Source organism: Callorhinus ursinus, unplaced genomic scaffold, assembly GCF_003265705.2.
Source record: "Callorhinus ursinus isolate GAN/ISIS: 27379988/994484 unplaced genomic scaffold, GSC_fseal_2.0 scaffold11, whole genome shotgun sequence".
NCBI classification, from domain to species: domain Eukaryota; kingdom Metazoa; phylum Chordata; class Mammalia; order Carnivora; family Otariidae; genus Callorhinus; species Callorhinus ursinus.
The window spans coordinates 25,448,545-25,465,783 of record NW_027397073.1 but is presented as its reverse complement, the minus strand read 5'-3'; the positions used below and the strand labels follow the sequence as shown (position 1 = coordinate 25,465,783).

Genomic DNA, 17,239 nt, shown 5'->3' with positions numbered 1-17,239 from the left:
AAGAAAAAGATGACTGCATATACATATTTGTTTGCAGATGCATGGGCTATCTTTGGAAAGACACACTAAAAACTCGTTACTGGTGCTCTCCAAGATGGGGTTGGAGAACTGCCAGTGAGGGGTGAAAGGTAGATTTATTTTCCTATAGCTGCTGTTGATATAGATGATATATGGATTTTAAAGCCATTGCTATTAAAAATATTGAGTGATTTGGATTCTCTCCCTTCTTTCACAAATTCCCAAATCTTCTGTGGGGTTTTTTGTAATGTCTTTAATTGTAAAACCAATCGCTGGTGGTTTGTTGTAGGGCTTTTCGACTACTCTCAGTTTTTCTGTCTGTAAAATGGGATTAATCACACTGGGCTGTCTATCTCAGAGGTGGTCATGCAAATCACATGAGAATTGGATGAGGACAGGCTTTGGTTGCCATCAAGTTTTGTAGGATACAACTGTAGGATATTAGGGGTGGCCCAGGTTCTGTCCAGCACCTACCTACCACATAGCAGTATTCCTGTGGCTAGAAAGGTAGGCCATGGGAAAGAGGGAGATTCTTCAATAGTGGAAGAGCACATGGTTCCAGCCTCAGGAGGCTGTTTGCTATTCCGACACGGGGAAGACTAGGAACGCTGATGTGTTTTTAACATCATATGAATGGCGGGACGGCTAGGAGGGTCTGGCTGCCAATGGTGAGCATCACAATAATCAAAACCTACCACTTTCTAGTCAACCACCTATTTCACATATATATTAACTCATTCACGATGCCCATTTTACAGAGGTGGCCGCTGAGCTCTACAGGGTTGAAGGGACCCACTCAAAGTGCCCAGATAGTAGGAGTCTGAGCCCCTGATCCCTGCGCTGTACAGAACGTTCTGTGGCTCCCTTTACGGGACCCTGCCATCCCAGTCTGCCCATCCTGGTCCTTTATAGTCTGGCCTTGACCTTATTTCCCAGAGTTGTCTAAGCTAGACTCTCTCTTTGTGTTGCCCTCCAAACACACCATGCTCATTTCAGCTTCCGCACCCGTCCCTGAGCCTGCTCATGCCTCTAGTCCCGCCTCTCCTGTCATCCCAGTCTCTTCAAGACCCTGTCTGAATCTTATTGGTCCCTGTCTAACCCAAGGTGACTTTTCCTTGTGTATCAGCCAGCCTCCAAGATGGTCCCCCAGTGAGCCTCACTTCCTGGTATTCACATCTTGTGAATTCCCTCCCACATTGTATCAGGGTTGGTCTGTGTGACCACAGAACACAAGGATGTGATGGTGTCTGGTTTCCAACACTAGGTTAGAAGAGACATTACCACTTTTGCCTTGTTTTCTCTTGGAACTCTTGCTGTGGGGGAAACCAGCCACCATGTTGGGAGATACTTAAGCAGCCTACGGATAGCTCCAATGGGAGGAACTGAGGTGTCCCACAAGCAACCAGCACCAGCTTGCCAGCTATGTGAGTGAACCATTGTAGGAGCAGGTCTTTCAGTCCCAATCAAGCCCTAAGACGACTACAGTCCCAGTCAGTCAATATCTTGACTGCCACCTCATGGGAAACCCTGGGCCGGAACCCCCAACTAAGCAGCTCCTGAATTCCTGACTATAAAAATCATGGGGATAATAAATGCTGTTGTTTTAAGCTGCTAAAGTTTTGGGGGCGTTTTTGTTATGCAGCAACAACTAATGAATGCACATTTCCTTCAAACCCTTTGGGAGTTGGGGCCTTACCCCTTGGCCCTCGCCCGTTTACTCTCTTGCCTAACATTTCATGTGTGTAATCTTGGCTTCCCAACAAAATAGTAAACATGTGAGGGTTATAATTCTCCTAGATCTCCTGTCATGCCTAGTTGGAGGGCTGGAGGCAGGGACGGGGCCACAGTGATTTTTCTGGCTTACTATTTGTGAAGGGAACGTAAGTAAGTGAAAAGCCATAACATGCAAGTGCGGGATGCTTCCTGCTCACCCAGTACCCACCTAAGTATGCACACAACTCGCAGAATACCTGCAAACCCACCATCTAAGACCCACAGCTCACCCTCACACCACAACATTCATGGGGGAGCCTTCTGAGTGTTCCCCAGTGAGTCAGACTCACAACCCACTTCCAGGGATCTCCCAGAGGGCGGGGAGAGAGAAGAGGGCCTGGAAAGGGCTGTTGTCTTGTACTTACTACCCGGAATGCTACTTGTGACTTATTGCTTGTTCCACAGCCTTTCCAAAAATATTTCTTTCAAAGCCAGAGTGACAGCCTTCTTTCAGCATTTCTGACATTCAGTTCTGAATAGATGGTGTGCTTAAGCCCAAAGAAGAGTTTAGGGGTTTAAGAATCATAAAGAAAAATTCTGTAAAGGCCAACTGACGCTTTTAAAGCAGCCCCCACCCCGTTCCCTCAGAGAGCCAGAACTGCCTGCCCTGTCCCTACAGACACAGCTCCGAAACCCGCCCAGGCTCTTTTCCCTAAAGGCAGTCGGGGGGAGGACATGACCCCCACCTCCCCCGCCAACTCCCTCCCACCACCTATCTCTTTCCCAGGCCAGCAGGCTGATTTTCCAAGACTAATCAAAACAGGTTGAAGGGAGGAGGAGAGCCATTTTGTAAAATGGTGTCTACACAGACACAGACACCCCCCCCCCCCGGTTTTTTTGGCTGGGTGGATGGAGGGGACCAAAGATACAATTATAACGGAGCCCATCCTCTCCCACGAGACCCATTTTAACCAGTGTGTAATAAAGCCCCAGCTCATCCACCCTCTGATTTGGGTCAGATGAGATGAATTTTTAGCTTTTCTGGGGAGTTCGCGCCAGCAGGGGAAGCAGAAGACGGGAGTAACAAACAAATAAGCCACAGTTCCCTGGAAGGAAAGAAAAGCAGCGAGCAGACTGAGCAGGGGTCTCAGGAGGTCGCCCTTTGCCTCCTTCCACCATGTCTCTGCTTCCAAGTTAGCTACCCAGGTCCCAAACCTTGGCCGAGATCACGGGTCTCCCTCTCTTTCGTCCCCTTGCTCCCGACATCAGTGAGCTGTCCCAATGCCACCAGCTTTCTCATCTGTGCTCTCCTCTCTGTTCCTGCTGCAGCCACCAGTGTGCCACCGCCTGGCCCTTGTCCACCTTGCTTGTCAGTCTCCTGCAGATTACCTGCCTCCAGCAACTGGAAGGCATTACCGGCACGCCCGACTCCCACCATCTCGGCCTTGCTCATTCTGTCCTGTCTGCTGAATCTCCCTCCTGACCTCCTCACCCTCCTTCACTGCTATTGGGCTGATTCTTCTTGCTCATCTTGAGCAAGGAGAGATCTAGGAGAATTATAACCCGCACATGTTTACTGTTTTGTTGGGAAGCCAAGATTACACACGAAATGTTAGGCAAGAGAATAAATGCCCAGGCACCACCTCCAGGAAGCCTTCCCGAATTAGGTGACTGGCCTCCATGCTCCCTTCCTTGCCTGTCTCCCAGGCCTTAGCACATGGAGATATAACTGGAAAATGGGTGTTATCGTGATCAACCTGAGATGTGGGGTGCTGGGGGTGAAAGGCCAGGACAGGGGTAGACAGACCACAGTGGGTGTGACAGAATGACCACTGGAGTGTCAGGGATCCCCATAACCCGTGGGGTGAGAGGGGCTGCCAGGAGGGAGAGAAATGTGTCCCCATGCAACCCGGAGCAGCCACGGAGTGTTGGGGCTGGGATGGGATTGGACAGAGGTAGAGACAGGGTTGTATGACCCTGCTCCAGCCGGCAGAGGCCAAGGACTTTTCCATGCAGTGAGGGGGGCAGGACATCTTGGAAGTGGCTACAGGCAATTTATAAAGCTTTAGTTATTAAAATTGTAAAAGGAACTAATGTGTACCCAGGTGCAAAGCTCATCAGAGAGAAGGGTTAGGGAGGAAGGTGTCCTAACTGACAACAGTAGGATGGGGCAAAAGTTGGATTACTCATAAATGCCCCCAGGAAAGTGTCATTCGTTCCTTTTCCCCTTTGCCCCAACACTCACCACGGTCTGCAACGGAGGGGCCAGCCAACGGGTGCGGTCCTGCCCTGGAGCTCTTGGCCCCTCCTTTATCAGCGCTGGTCTCACCCTCTCCCGCCTGAGCCCCGGGTCCCTCCAATAGTCCTGGGCACTCAGTAAGCAAGCCCCTGAGGCTATTGGAGACAAGGGTGGGGGGGTCTTCAGACCCAAAAGAACCCCCAACTCCATTAGTATGCTGAGCAAATAATTTCATACACACACATGTATGGCTAGGTTTCAAATGCATGCAGATGGGATTGTAATGAATTCAACACGAATGCACATAAAAACATGACTGAATTACAAGAGACAGGTACAGCCAGCTGGAGGTCAAAGAAATGTATTGAGCTTCAAAAAGGATCCTCATTTTAAAAGGACAGGCCCACAGGACCAAAACATAATTGCCTTGACAGTAGGGCTTGCTTCTCTGTACCCTGCACGGGATGGAGCATAGAACTTCTCACCAGCAGGCATTTGGCATATGTTTGTTGAGTGACTCGTTGAGCGTGTGTGGGCCCGGTTACCTTGGAGTGGTCAGTATGACCTTGACTTTCCTAAGAAGGAAATGACTGGGAACATAAATAGTAAAGAACGGTAGAGCCCTCAGTGAGCATCAAACACTGTGTATGCTTCATCCTTCTCGTAATGCTGGGCTCAGCCACACGCTGTTTTTGTAGCAAGGAAAGCAAAATGCTAAACCAGAAAATTTACATGAGCTAAAACTCCCAAGAAAAAGAAATGGAAGAATCTTATTTCTTCCAATTAAACAATTTTGGATAGGAATAAAAAGGATTTCCTCTGAAAACTTTCAGCCCAGTAGTGCTTCACAAATGCCATAACCTCAAAACGTAACAAACACAACCGCTGTGAAATGCTCCATTTTGTTCTTGGGTATTCACTTTGAGAGGTGAGGGGAGCATCTGGTTGGTGCCTCCGAAGAGATGTGATCCCTGGGAGAGGAGAGAAGTTCCCTCTTTCCCTCTCCCAGAAGGACTTGAGTTAGCTGGAAGCATGCATCACACAGGACTTCTACACTATTTGGTCTACAGTATCACTTCTGTGCTAAACATCACAGCATGTCAACCCAAAGAACCACTGAACCCTGAGTGTGAGTATTTTTAATTCCATGCACCATGTCTTGAGCACCTACTGTGTGCCAGGTATTGAGTGGGCTCTTATATGTATATTAACCTCATTTAATCCTTCTGATAACCAACGCTGTGAGCTGGTTGTTTCTAACCCCATTTTCCTATTAGGAGACAGAGCCAGGAGCTGGAAAGTCACATGTCCCAGGGACCCAGTAAGGAGTGGACTTCCATTCTCTGAGCTCCAGTGGAGAGCATTCAAAGGCTCCAAACTGGGATAATGGTGGAACCAGCCGGAAATATCATCTGCAAACATGCTGAAGCTCAGAGGGGAAAAAAGACTTTTCCACCTAGTCACGGCAGCAAATTCAGCGTGCACTTCCTGTCATGGCCAGGAGCTCGCTCTGGCACGGGGACTGCGGTGACCACATGGGGCCCACCTTTAGCTTCCCTAAGACTCAGCTCTTCACTGTGGGGTGGAGGCCCAGGCAACGATGGGTGGGAAGAAGTCTGTGACTTTGCCAGCCAGCACTCCAGGAAAGATTAGAACGCACACTTCTCACCCCAGAGGTACCCTCCCTCCTTCTCACGGCCCAAAGCCCAGAGGGGAGACCAACTCATCCTGGTTTTCCCAGGACTTCCCTGGTTTACTCATTCAAACATTCTGGGAATCCCCTCCATGCCCCACAACGTGGGACAGTTGGTCGCCCTAGACTATCTCCACCTTCTTGTATATATCACCCTCCTGCGCTGCCTTTGATGGTCACGTGACCTCACTGCACTAGAAAATAGTGTGGGGCTTTGGCCCCAGCCCACACCCTTGAGGGACTGCCCAGCCCTAATCCATGGCAGAGGAAGGATTCCTGCCATCATCCTGGGTTGCTCAAACCTGGCACCTTCCTGCTTTACCTGTGAGGTGGCAGCCCTCTGTCTCAGGCTCCCAGAGGGACCCAGTACAGAGAGGGGCAGAAGTGGGGGAGGCAGGTGTGATGGGCACGGGAGGAAGAAGGACAGGTGGCAAGACGGGTCATATAATTAAGGGAATGACTGATCACCGGGGCCAGCTACGGGCCACCGGGTGGGGATGTATTTAGAGTTACATGGGACTGTGGGGACCACCCGGTTTGATGTCTTCATTTTGCAAGTCTTGGGAAAGCTGAGGCCTTGTAACTGGGAGGTTAAGAGCCTCCATAGTAAAAGCCATGCCAAACTCCTTTTTGTACCCAACCCAGAACTTTCATGGTATCGTGTGTGTGGCAGGTTCTTAACTGTTCATTACTAAGGACAGTGACAATAGTGATATTTATCTCCAGTAATCCAGATCTCTTAAGCAGGTCTCTCCAAGTCAATGTCAAAACAAGGCTAGATAATTATCTTGGAAATTTGAGCAATACAGCCGTGAAGGATGGGAAGGTGGCCCCAGTCCACTGGGAAATAAGCAGGGTTGGCCTCACATGTGGGTGGCTGCTGGATGGGGTAACTGGAGGCACCCCACAGAGCCCTACCCACCCCAAGGTACTTCCACAAGCTTGATAGGATGCCATCAGGCTTGCCGTTCCCTCTCTTGGGAATTCCCACCAGAAGGCATTTTTAACAAGAAACTCTGTTGGTGGGAACACCAAAGCCATTTTTATGCCACACCCAAGCTTTTGAGGACTTCTGGATTAGCCCAGGAGTAATAGAAGTGAGCTCATCAGATCGAGTGCTTGTCTCCTTGGACGACCCAGGGAGCCTGCCCCATGGACCTCAGGCCTGCTGTCCATGCCACTAGCTGTGGGAGGCAGGGGGGAGGAAGACTGGGGACAGGAACAGGGAGAGGAAGGGGACTGAAGATGGGCCACCTCTCCAGGAGGAGGGAATGCAAGGGGGAAGGATCAACTCTAAGGTGGGACCTAGCGGTCTCTTCTAGAGGAAAATAGCAGGAGATGGCCTAGTCTCGAGTGGCAAAGCCCACAGTGGCCTTCTCCTAATACTGGCTCCCTTTGGGTGTTATTAAGTAGCCTCCCCAATCCAAGAGAAGGACTCCATGGTCAAAGATTTCAACTGCCAAGACCTGACATGTCTCTCTGGTTTGGGAGAGACCTCCACTGTGAAAGCCTTTGTAGGAAGCTCCTGTTAGGGGGGAGGGGGTTCCTCCACTCCCACCCGCCGGCAGTGAGCTCATGAGCACATAACCCAGGTCAGGCTATTGGACACGGCTGCCAGGACTTTGAGTCTTAAGTGAGTGACAGCTGGCAGCACTGGTTTGTGTCTCTTCTTTGCAACTATGAACCTGAATAACACAAATGTTTGGGACACCAGAATACCAGAGCCCCATTGGAGATTCACAATGGATACCTCACACACACACACACACACACACACACACACACACACACACACACTCGCACCCTTCTGAGAAAGCCCATAGTAAAGAAACCTGTTTAACTTTAACTCTGCATTTCCCAAACTTGTTTACTCTTTCTGCTTTGCCTAACACCTTTCAATATCCTGTAGGACCCGCATGACAAGGACCCCCACAGGGACACGGGTATGAAGCTGTGCTTCCCAAAATTATTCAGTCATGGAATCCATAGAGGAATATGGTTTTCGTGGCATCCAGGAGTATGGGGGCTCCTAGGGGGTTGCTGGCCAGCTCAGCTGACAGGAGGGAGGGGGTTCACGTTTGGGCACAGAGCTACCGGTTGGGAAGCCTTGGAATAGAGCGCAGAGCCCTCTGGGATAAGAGCCTGGAGGTCGGACCTCCTGCCCTGGCTCTGGCTCAAATCAGCCTCCCTGAGGTCACGTAGGTAGTCGAGGCCTAGCCTGGGGCCTCCTCTACCACATCACACAGCTTCCTGAACTGAGCTCTTGGAGAGGTGGTCTTATCCAAGGACATCCGTTGTCTGTCATCAGATGAGGAGGGCAGGGTGAGGCAGCCCACCTTCCAATCCATCCTCCTCCCCCGGAATTAGCTCAGGGTCAGGACTGGCCAGCGCTGTCGTCAGCCCTCTCCCTCCCTCAGCAACCAGTGCCTGGATCCCGCCCCAGCAGGCAGCTTCTGGGAGCTTCCTGTGTGAGGCAGCCCTGCCTTTGGAGGCTTCTTGCCCCAGCATGCTGTGTCTGCTCTGTCCTTCACCTGCCAGCCAGGAATCATCTCTTGGCTGGCCAAACCTTCGGCTTTAATGCTATGCACCTTCTGAGGCTCCGCAATTGTTACAGGGCACTGCTGGGGCCTGGCCTGGTACCTGCTGTGGGGCTATGAGCCCTGGTTTCCAGCCCATCTCTGGAGCCCTCCACCTGCCCACAGCCTGCTTCATCCAGACTCTGGATCACCATCTCTGGCCAGCATCACATGTGTATTGCAGAGGGTCCGCATGCGCCACTCACATGGGTGCTGCCAAACCCCTGGGGGGCAAGGGTGGGGGGTGACATGCCACTTACAAGATCAACCATCATTACGGGGCTTAAAGCGAACTCGATTTCATACATCATATTTAATGCTGAACAAGAGGTGGGTATGCAGACACCACCTGCGTGGACGACAGCGCCCAGAGTGCACACCCGCGCGTATCAGTGAAGCAGCCACAAAAGCATAGGTATAGCGGCGAGGTGTGGGTACACATGCAGGGAGTCAGCAAGCACAGGGGGCACACCCAGCTCTCCGAGACCCACGTCGAGGGGCGGGGAGTCAGCAACCCAGGGGGGGCGCGCCCAGCTCTCCGAGACCCACGTCGAGGGGCAGGGAGTCAGCAACCACGGGGCGCCCGCCCAGCTCTCCGAGACCCACGTCGAGGGGCAGGGAGTCAGCAACCACGGGGCGCCCACCCAGCTCTCCGAGACCCACGTTGAGGGACAGTCAATGTTCAGCCTCCCCCACCCACCCTGTTTCCAAGATCTCGAAGAGCGAGTCTGCGGCTGGAGGGAGAGGCGGGACTGTTCACATGGTCACAGAGGTACTTCTCTTTGAGTTCTCAGCACGTTGCGTACACAGGAGAGCAAGGTGCAGCTGCTGGAAATCAGGAGTCTTCCATGTAAGATCCAGCTCTGTTCTCTGCCAGAACGGGTGACCTGGAAAGGGTGCTCAGCCTCCTGGAGTCCCAGCTTCCCTCTATAAGTGAAGGGGGTGGGACTGCCTTTAAAGTCTCTTCATGGTTTTATAACCTACGAGTCCCTGACAAGTAAAACAGCAATGGAAAATCCAGGTATGGAGCCCAGGATGAGCTCATCTACTTCTCTGGGTCTTGGTTCCCTTATTTGTAAACTGAGGTATATGATATTATTTGTCAACTTGGGTAGGCCACAGGATATCTGGGCAAGCGTCAGCCTAGATGTAGCTATAAAGGTATTTTTTAGATGAGATTAACACTTTTATCAGTAGGCTTTGAGTCCCATCGACTAGCATCTATAATGTGGGTGGGTCTCATCCAATCAGCTGAAGGCCCTAAGAGAAAAAAAAACCAAGATCTCCAGAGAAGGAGAGCATTCTGCTTCCAGATTGCCTTCAGACTCGAGGTGCAACATCATCTCTCCCCTGGGTCTCCAGGCTGCCAGGCTGCCCTGTGGATTTTGGACTTGACAACCCCTCAAAATCTCCATGATTTACATGAACCAATTCCTTAAAATAAATCTCTGTCCTCTCATTCTCTCTCTCTCTGTCTCTCTCTCTGTCTCTCTCTCTGTCTCTCTCTCTCTCTCTCTCTCTCACACACACACACACACACACACACAGGACAACTCTGGCTAATGGAAGGTAGCTGGATGAGTTAGTGGTCCTCAAACTCGCGTCCTGTGGGTTTTGCCCTGGCTGCACATCAGAATCACCGCAGGAGCTGTTAAACCTACCAGAGTCCACACCCCATCTCCAGACCAGTTGAATCAGCCTCTCCAGGGATGGGGCTGGGGCATCAGTGTTTTAAACTCCTCAGGGCCTCCCCATGGGCAACCAAGGCTGAGAACCATGGTTGAGTCACTTTGGAACTTATTAAAAATGTATATTCTCTGAGCTCCACACAGGACCTATGATTCAGAACATTTGGGGGTGGGCTCCTGGAATCTCCAGACTGAACACTAACCCAGGCACACGGGTCAGCTGCCCTCTAAAGTTCGAGAGCTCTGGGCATGGATCGCCTCTCAGGTCCCTCTCTGCTTTGACAATCTCTCCTTCTGCAGTCCGAGTTTTGGGGCCGGAACCCACAATTCCCTCACAGGTGCAGACCAATGATACCACATCAGGAGAAGCCCGTACAGCCCCATCATTTGAAAAGGGGACACATTCTGCATCCTTCCCTCCCCCACCAAGCGCACGTGGCACCTGCCAGGTAGGTCACCTGCCCTCGTAGAGGGCACACACAGTGTCCCCACCCATCTTTTCTCCCCAGCCCCCGTGCAGGGCACAGCACAGACAAGGTGCTCATATGTCTCTGTTGCTTCACTGACTGAATGAATGCATTGTCCCCTCACCGCGGGGCTCAGCCCCATCCAGGTGTTTCTGTGGGTGGCGCGCCTCTCCTCTTCCGCTAGTCTCCCCTGCTACAATCTAGAAGGCCCTTCCCTTCCTTGTCATCTCAGCAGCTGGCCCTTCTCCAGGGTCCAGCATACAGCCTTCCCTTTGAAAGATCTTTGCCGAGTCTTCTCTTTCCCACCACGGAGTCTGACTGGACCTAGGGGCAGGCTTGAGAGCTCTCCAGTTCTCAGCTGTCTCTCTTCGGTGTCATCTTCAGACTGGGGGCAGTTAGAGGACGAGCCCCCCTCCAGGTTCACCCAGGGCTGGCATGTGGCAGGCAGCTGGGAGAATGCAGGGCACATGCAGAAGACATCTGTGCTTTGTGGTCAAGAGGGGCTCAAGAAAGCCAGCCAGCCCCTCTAACCTCTCCCACCACCTCACCTGCCATTTGTGGGAGCCTCTATTATCAGGAACAGGGCTTTGGGTTGTATGTGCACTGTCTCGGACCCTGTTCCTTCTGATGCCAGGGCTATGCTCTGAATCACTAGACTATAAGGCCTTCCCACTGCCCTGTGAGTGGAGCAGAAAAAGGGTAAGTTATTGTCCCCAGGAAGGGCAAGAATGAAGAGGAGGATGTGGCTCAAGGATGTAGATTCGAAAGAGGATCTGGCGGAGGCTTAGGCAGCCAGAGGTTGGGAAGCCACTTCCGGGGGGTTGGGGGGGCACACTCGGCTAGACCTCGCGCCTCCCCTCCATGAGGCTCCCGGAAGCTCCCGAGGCTCCTACGCCATGTTCTAGGTGAGGCAAATGAGGCTCACAGAGCTGAAGTAACTCACCCAAGGCGTCAGCACTCCCGTGTGGCAGGGTCAGGACCCGGGTGGCAGGTCCATGTGACTTCAAGGGCCACTAAGTGAATGCCAAGGAGGCAAGTGTGGACTCATTCCTTCCTCCTCTCAATAAATACATGGTAAATGTGTACAGTGTGCCAGGCATTGCTAGGCATATAGCAGGGAACGAAAGTCCACAAGGAGTTTACAGTCAAGTGACTGAGGGATGGAATACTTTTAGACCAGTGGTATCCTGGAAGGTCACAAGGCTGGTCCTGCCTGCCCGGCTGTAGGACTGTCCCCACCAGGACCTTGCATGCCGAGCCCCTGGCTGCAGACTAGTACCCGGCCCCTGACTGTGAAAGCCACGAAGGTACTTTCATCAGATGATGTCAGTGGAGTCAAGTATAGGTGCCACCTTGCTGGTCGAGGTCCAGAGGCAGCAGGAGGAAGAGAAGGAGGAAAGTTGTGTCCTATCCCAACGGACGCCAGCCAAGAGCCCCAGCAAAGCTGGAAAGAACCTGCCCCATTTCAGTGGAGGGGCCACATCTTCTCCCACAGTGTTCTCCTGGAGAAGCTCAATCCCCCACCCTGAAACAGCACCAAGAGGTCAGAGATGCCTGCTGAGTCACACTTTTCCTCCCGATAGCCCCACTGTGTTCTTAAAAGCCGGCAGCGGACTAGAAACAGAAGCCCAGAGCAGCCGTCGGTGGGGACAGGTGTCTGTGCATGTTGGGTGGAGGGGATATAAACATGCCATCCTGGAAGCCTCTGGAGGAGAAGCATCTAGAGAGCCAGACCACCCCCGCCCCCTCTGTGCAACCCTCCTCATTCCTGATGTCTCTGTGCTGACCCTTTCCTTAGCTTCATTCTGAGCCTGGGTTCTCCCCTTTCCCAGCCTATGTCCACCCAGCTTAGTGCCCCAGAGTTCCCATCAGATTATGCACCAAGACTTCTTCTTGCTCAGTAAGTGTGCATGTGTCACTTTGTGTTACAACTACCTTCCCCAGCCTGGTCCTTGAGGGCAGGGACCGGGACACCTTCCTTTATGCCTGCAGCACCATGCCTGGTCCATAGTAGGTACTTAACACATGCATGACAAATGAATGACAATTTCACAAGAGCTATGGATTTTCAGATATTTCTATTGCAACAAGACACACTTGACACCACAACATCACAGGAACTGTTCAGCAGATCCAGAGAGCACAGCAGCTTGCCCAGGGGTCCTTGTTAATGAACACAGATGATGACTTTAGATTCTCTGAAAATCTCCCAATTGTTTGTAATTTTGAGTAAAGAAACCTGGATGACACAACAACAACAAAACCACAAATAACCCAGCCCCAAAATGGACGAAGGACATGAATAGACGTTTCTCCAAAGATATATGAATGACCTATAATCACATGAAAAGACGCGCAATATCACTAATTATTGCAGATAGGCAAATCAAAACCACAATGAGATACTAGCTAATACCCATAAGGACAGCTACTCTCAAAAACAAAAAAACAAACAAACAAACAAAAACACCCCCAAACCAAAAACGGAACATAACAAGTGTTGGCGAGGATGTGGAGAAATCTGAACCCTTAAAATGATGCAGCTGCTGTGGAGAAAAGTATGGGGGTTCCTCAAAAACTAAACGAAGAATGGCCATATGACACAGCAGTTCCAATTCTGAGTATATCCCCCAAAGAATTGGAAGCACGAACTTGAACTGGTATCTGTACCCCTGTGTTCATAGCAGCATTATTCACAAGAGCCAACAGGAAGAAACCACCCCGAAGTCTATAGATAGATGGCTGGATAAAGAAATACGGTGCCTCCATAGGGTGGGATATTATTCACCCCGAAAAAGGAATGAGGTTCTTTTTTTAAGATTTTATTTATTTATTTGACAGAGAGAGACACAGCGAGAGAGGGAACACCAGCAGGGGGAGTGGGAGAGGGAGAAGCAGGCTTCCCGCGGAGCAGGGAGCCCAACATGGGGCTCGATCCCAGGACCCTGGGATCATGACCTGAGCTGAAGGCAGACGCTTAACGACTGAGCCACCCGGGCGCCCCAGGAATGAGGTTCTGACACAGGTTACATTATGAATGACCCTTGAGGACATTACACTGAGTGAACAAAGCCAGTCACAAAAAGGCAACTATTGCATGCTCCCACTTGTACGAGCTCCTTTGAAGAGTCAAATTCATGGAGACAGAAAGTAGAAGGGCAGTTACCAGGGGCTGAAGGGACGGTGGAACGGGGAGTCGGTGTTTAGTGTGCAGAGTTTCCGTGTGGGATGATGGAAAGTTCTGGAGCTAGATGGTGGTGAAGGCTGCACAACCATTAAACCTACTTAATGTCACTGACTTATACACTTCCATGTGAATTTTACATTTATGTGTATTTCACAGTAAATGAATGAATAAAGGAATGGATGGAGCATGGATGCCTCTTTGAGGAATTTCTTGAATTTATTTAGAATCAGACAGCCACAATGTCTAGTTCTAGCTGTGTGAGATCCGGTGACACTCTGCTTCTCTGAATTTCAAGTCCCTCCTCTGTAAAATGGGCTAAGAATACCCCGAAGTGGGGTGGGGGGGGGAATACCCACGTTATGAAACAGATCCAAAGACTGAGTGAGATGTTCGATAGGAGACGTGTAGCCCCGGGGCCAGGCATTCACCCTCCCTGACCCCTCACCTGCCACCCTTCTTCCCAGCTGGTCCCTGGGCAGTAACTTCTGCTGGCCACCTGTGCCTTCAGTGCCCACATCCAGCTCACCTTTCCTAGAACCTGCAGCCCTCCCCCAAGTCCCACTGCTGAACGGCAGCTGCCAGCCTCCCGTGATGCAGGGGGGCGGCGGCAGAGCCCTCCCAGTGCCTCCCCAGAGCGCTGGCAACCAGCAAACAAGTGAAGGCTGAAATGGAAAAGGTGGAGTTTCACTCTCTGTGGGAAGCTTGTGGTAGATGTATTTTTAGGATGGGAGAGGGAAGAAGGTATTTTTAGGATAGGGTACTCGTCCCACTACTTCTCAAATCCCACTTCACCAAGAAGAGCCACCTCTGTGGGGAAGGGAGAAGCGGGGGCACCCAGGGGCCTCATCGGAGGGGTGAGGCAGCCGCCCCCCACCCCCTGCAGAGCAGGAAGTGACCCCGTGCTTTGTCCTGGGGCCGGGACCCCTGGGGTGTTTGACCCCCGGCCAGAGCCCTGCCAGCCTCCCTTCCAGAACCACCTCCCTTTTGGGAAGGGAGCCTGGGGTTCCCTTCCCCCTGTATGGCCACATCCCCATTCTCCCTTCAGGATGACCTGAAAGGGAAGTTTATAAGAGGAAAAGGAATGAAAAGGATCCTATTTAACAGCACATACTGGGCGGGAGAACTTCCTGACAGGAAATGCTGTGGAAACCGGGCCCAGTCTGGCCATGGAAAACTGGCTTGGCTCAGAACTGGCCAGAGTGGACAGGAGACCTCTCGAGCAGCTGTACGTCGCAATTAAACTGGACTTGTCCGAGGTCACTTTCTTTCTTGTCCCTCTAAGCAAGCAGACACTATAATAATCTGTACACCACAGGGGGGAAAAGGTACCTTTTTTTTTTTTTTAATCCAAGAAAAACCCCACCCTAATTTAGGTCGCAGAGACAGAAAGGGCTACTGGTTCGGCTGGCAAATCCGCAGCAGATGTAGGCAGCTGAGCCGAGCCAGGCTGAGCAGGGCCACTGCCACCCAGCCACCACCCTGAGTCACCCGGGTGTGGAGGGTGGCAGCAGTGGGCAGGGGGGCGGTTATCTTTATTCTCGGGCTGGGGTGTGGGGTGCAGGAAACAATAGAACAGAAGAGTCCCTGGGGCTGGGACTGGCCCAGTGTGGCAGGCAGGTAGAGACAGGTTCCTGGCAGGCTGCTCTCCTGCGCCAAAGAATTCAAACAGGCCCTCCATCTGCACAGAGAGAAGTCCTCTCCGCCCCCTCGGCCTCTCCCTCTCCTCCCCGCCCCTCGCAACAAGACCTTGCAATTCCCTATTTGCCGGGCTAAGTCTGGCTGTGGCTGGCCGGCTGGTCTCCGCCGCCCCTGCTTCCCCACCCGCTTTCTCTAAGAGCCAGGCCATCCTGTCACTGGCGTGGGTGGCTCAGCCCCGGCCCCCCGGGGCTCCTGTTCCGGATTGGGTTCTACCCCCTCTCCTCTGCGTTCCCTTTTCTCTCTGCTCCCCGATGCCTTTCTTGTGATCCCCAATGGAGATAGGGGCTCTTAGGGGGAAGGCCCTGTTCCTGCCTCTCAGCTACTGGCTCAGCCTGCATTGGGGGGATCTGGTGACACTGTCCCCTGGAATGTGAGCTCTCTGGAGCACGGAGCTCCCCCGTCTTGGTGGCACAAAGCAGGGCGCAGCGAGTGTCTGTCACCCAAATAGCTGAGTACCACTGAGCATCAAGGCTTAGAACATCCCAGCACCCCTCCAAGGCTGGCTTGGTGGCTCCTTGTATAAAGAGGAGGATTTTCATGATATCCTTGAGTCAAAATAGAAGTCCGCCTGGGACAGAGTGCCCTGGTTTTCCCAGCCCTCACAAACCTTCCCGTGATAGAAAGGAGAGAATAAACGGCTGCTTTCAAAGATGCACAGAAAACAGAATGGAAACATTTTGCATAGGAAGGTCTCAGAGCTCCACAGCCTGAGGAACAACAGAGGGAAATGGCAGGATCAGGGACACTTGGCCCATCAGAGGAATATAAACCCAGCTCTCCTGCTATCGGAAGGCTTTCCCATTCACTGATGTTCTGGGGGTGAATCACACAGTTATTAATATTCTGGCACCTTTTTTTTTTAATTCTCAAATTTTCCTTGACCCTCTGACTCCTCTAGTTAATTAAAGTCACATCTTTGCCAGTATCAAAAATAGGTCATCTGTTAAAGTGCACAGAGAAGACAGAGGTGGCATAAGGCAGGAGAGAAAAGAGAAAAGAGGTGTTTTACAACTTTCCCGGTATACAGGCCTCTGTGGATTTTCTCAAGCACTGCTTTTCCTATCCCACATGCAACAGGGATCATTACTAAGAAAGGGACATTTGAGCATAAGTATGCGCAACGCCTCAGACCGCACTGCTAAGCAGACTACTCTGCAGGCAGACTTGGGCTCAACCTATCGCTGTCTCCCGGCCCAAATGCCCACGTTGCTCTACAGGAGACGAGGGGCACAAGAAGGGCCCTCTGGTTTTAGCTGCACCTGTTTGGCAGTGGCAGGGGGGCTGAGTGGCGATGTGGAAGGGCTTCTAGCCCAGCGCCTAGAGACGGAAGCTAGACGGAAGCAAGATGGAAGTGCCACAGCCAGCCCAGAGAAGAGGCACGTGTTCAAACCTCCAGGGACCTGCTGGGGGCCTGGGGTTCCAGGAAGCCCAGTAGTGGTCCTTCTTCCCCGGCCATGGACTTAGTTGAGATCAACGATGAGCATGCAGTGCCAGGCGGATTTATCCCACCTCCCATCTCCCCATGCCCAGGATGGGATCTGAGGGCTTAACCTGTTAGCTTCTGGACAGCAAGAACTCCAGGCCTGCTTCAGGTTCTCCTCGAGGAGGGGCATATGAATTCCTCCTGCTTCTCCTCAGAGGTGGTACACCTCCTTCCTGCAACTGACCAGGACAGTGTTCAGGTTAAGCAGAAGTGCTAGAGAGGGCCCACCTGCTCTGCTGGCTAATCCCCCAGCAGGAATCAGATACATGGGTTGAAGATGCTCTGGCCTCCCCGAGACTCCAGCCATCCTCTGCGGACTGAACACAGAATCGATCTATGTGCACCTAAGGCAGCGCCTGGCACCCGAACTCCGTGCTGAGGGAATGTTTGCTCCCTGCGCCTCCCTCCCTGATCTTCCTCCCTAGGGCAGATTTGGGCAGCTTCACCAAGTGCCCACTGAGCCCCCACTGTGTGACA

The 17,239-nt window shown here is 52.0% G+C and overlaps 1 protein-coding gene across 7 annotated transcripts in view; it reads right to left on the bottom strand.

The window, feature by feature from the left end:
• Positions 1-17,239, bottom strand: part of ZBTB7C (zinc finger and BTB domain containing 7C) — a 355,735-nt gene that overhangs the window by 40,561 nt on the left and 297,935 nt on the right. The window contains exon 1 of one of the 7 annotated variants that reach the window (XM_073898242.1): positions 16,831-16,860. The exons of the other annotated variants lie outside the window; for them this stretch is intronic. The gene's annotated coding sequence lies outside the window, so the exon portion shown is untranslated. Of the gene's footprint in view, positions 1-16,830; positions 16,861-17,239 lie in introns of those variants that run through there. 7 annotated transcript variants of the gene reach the window in all.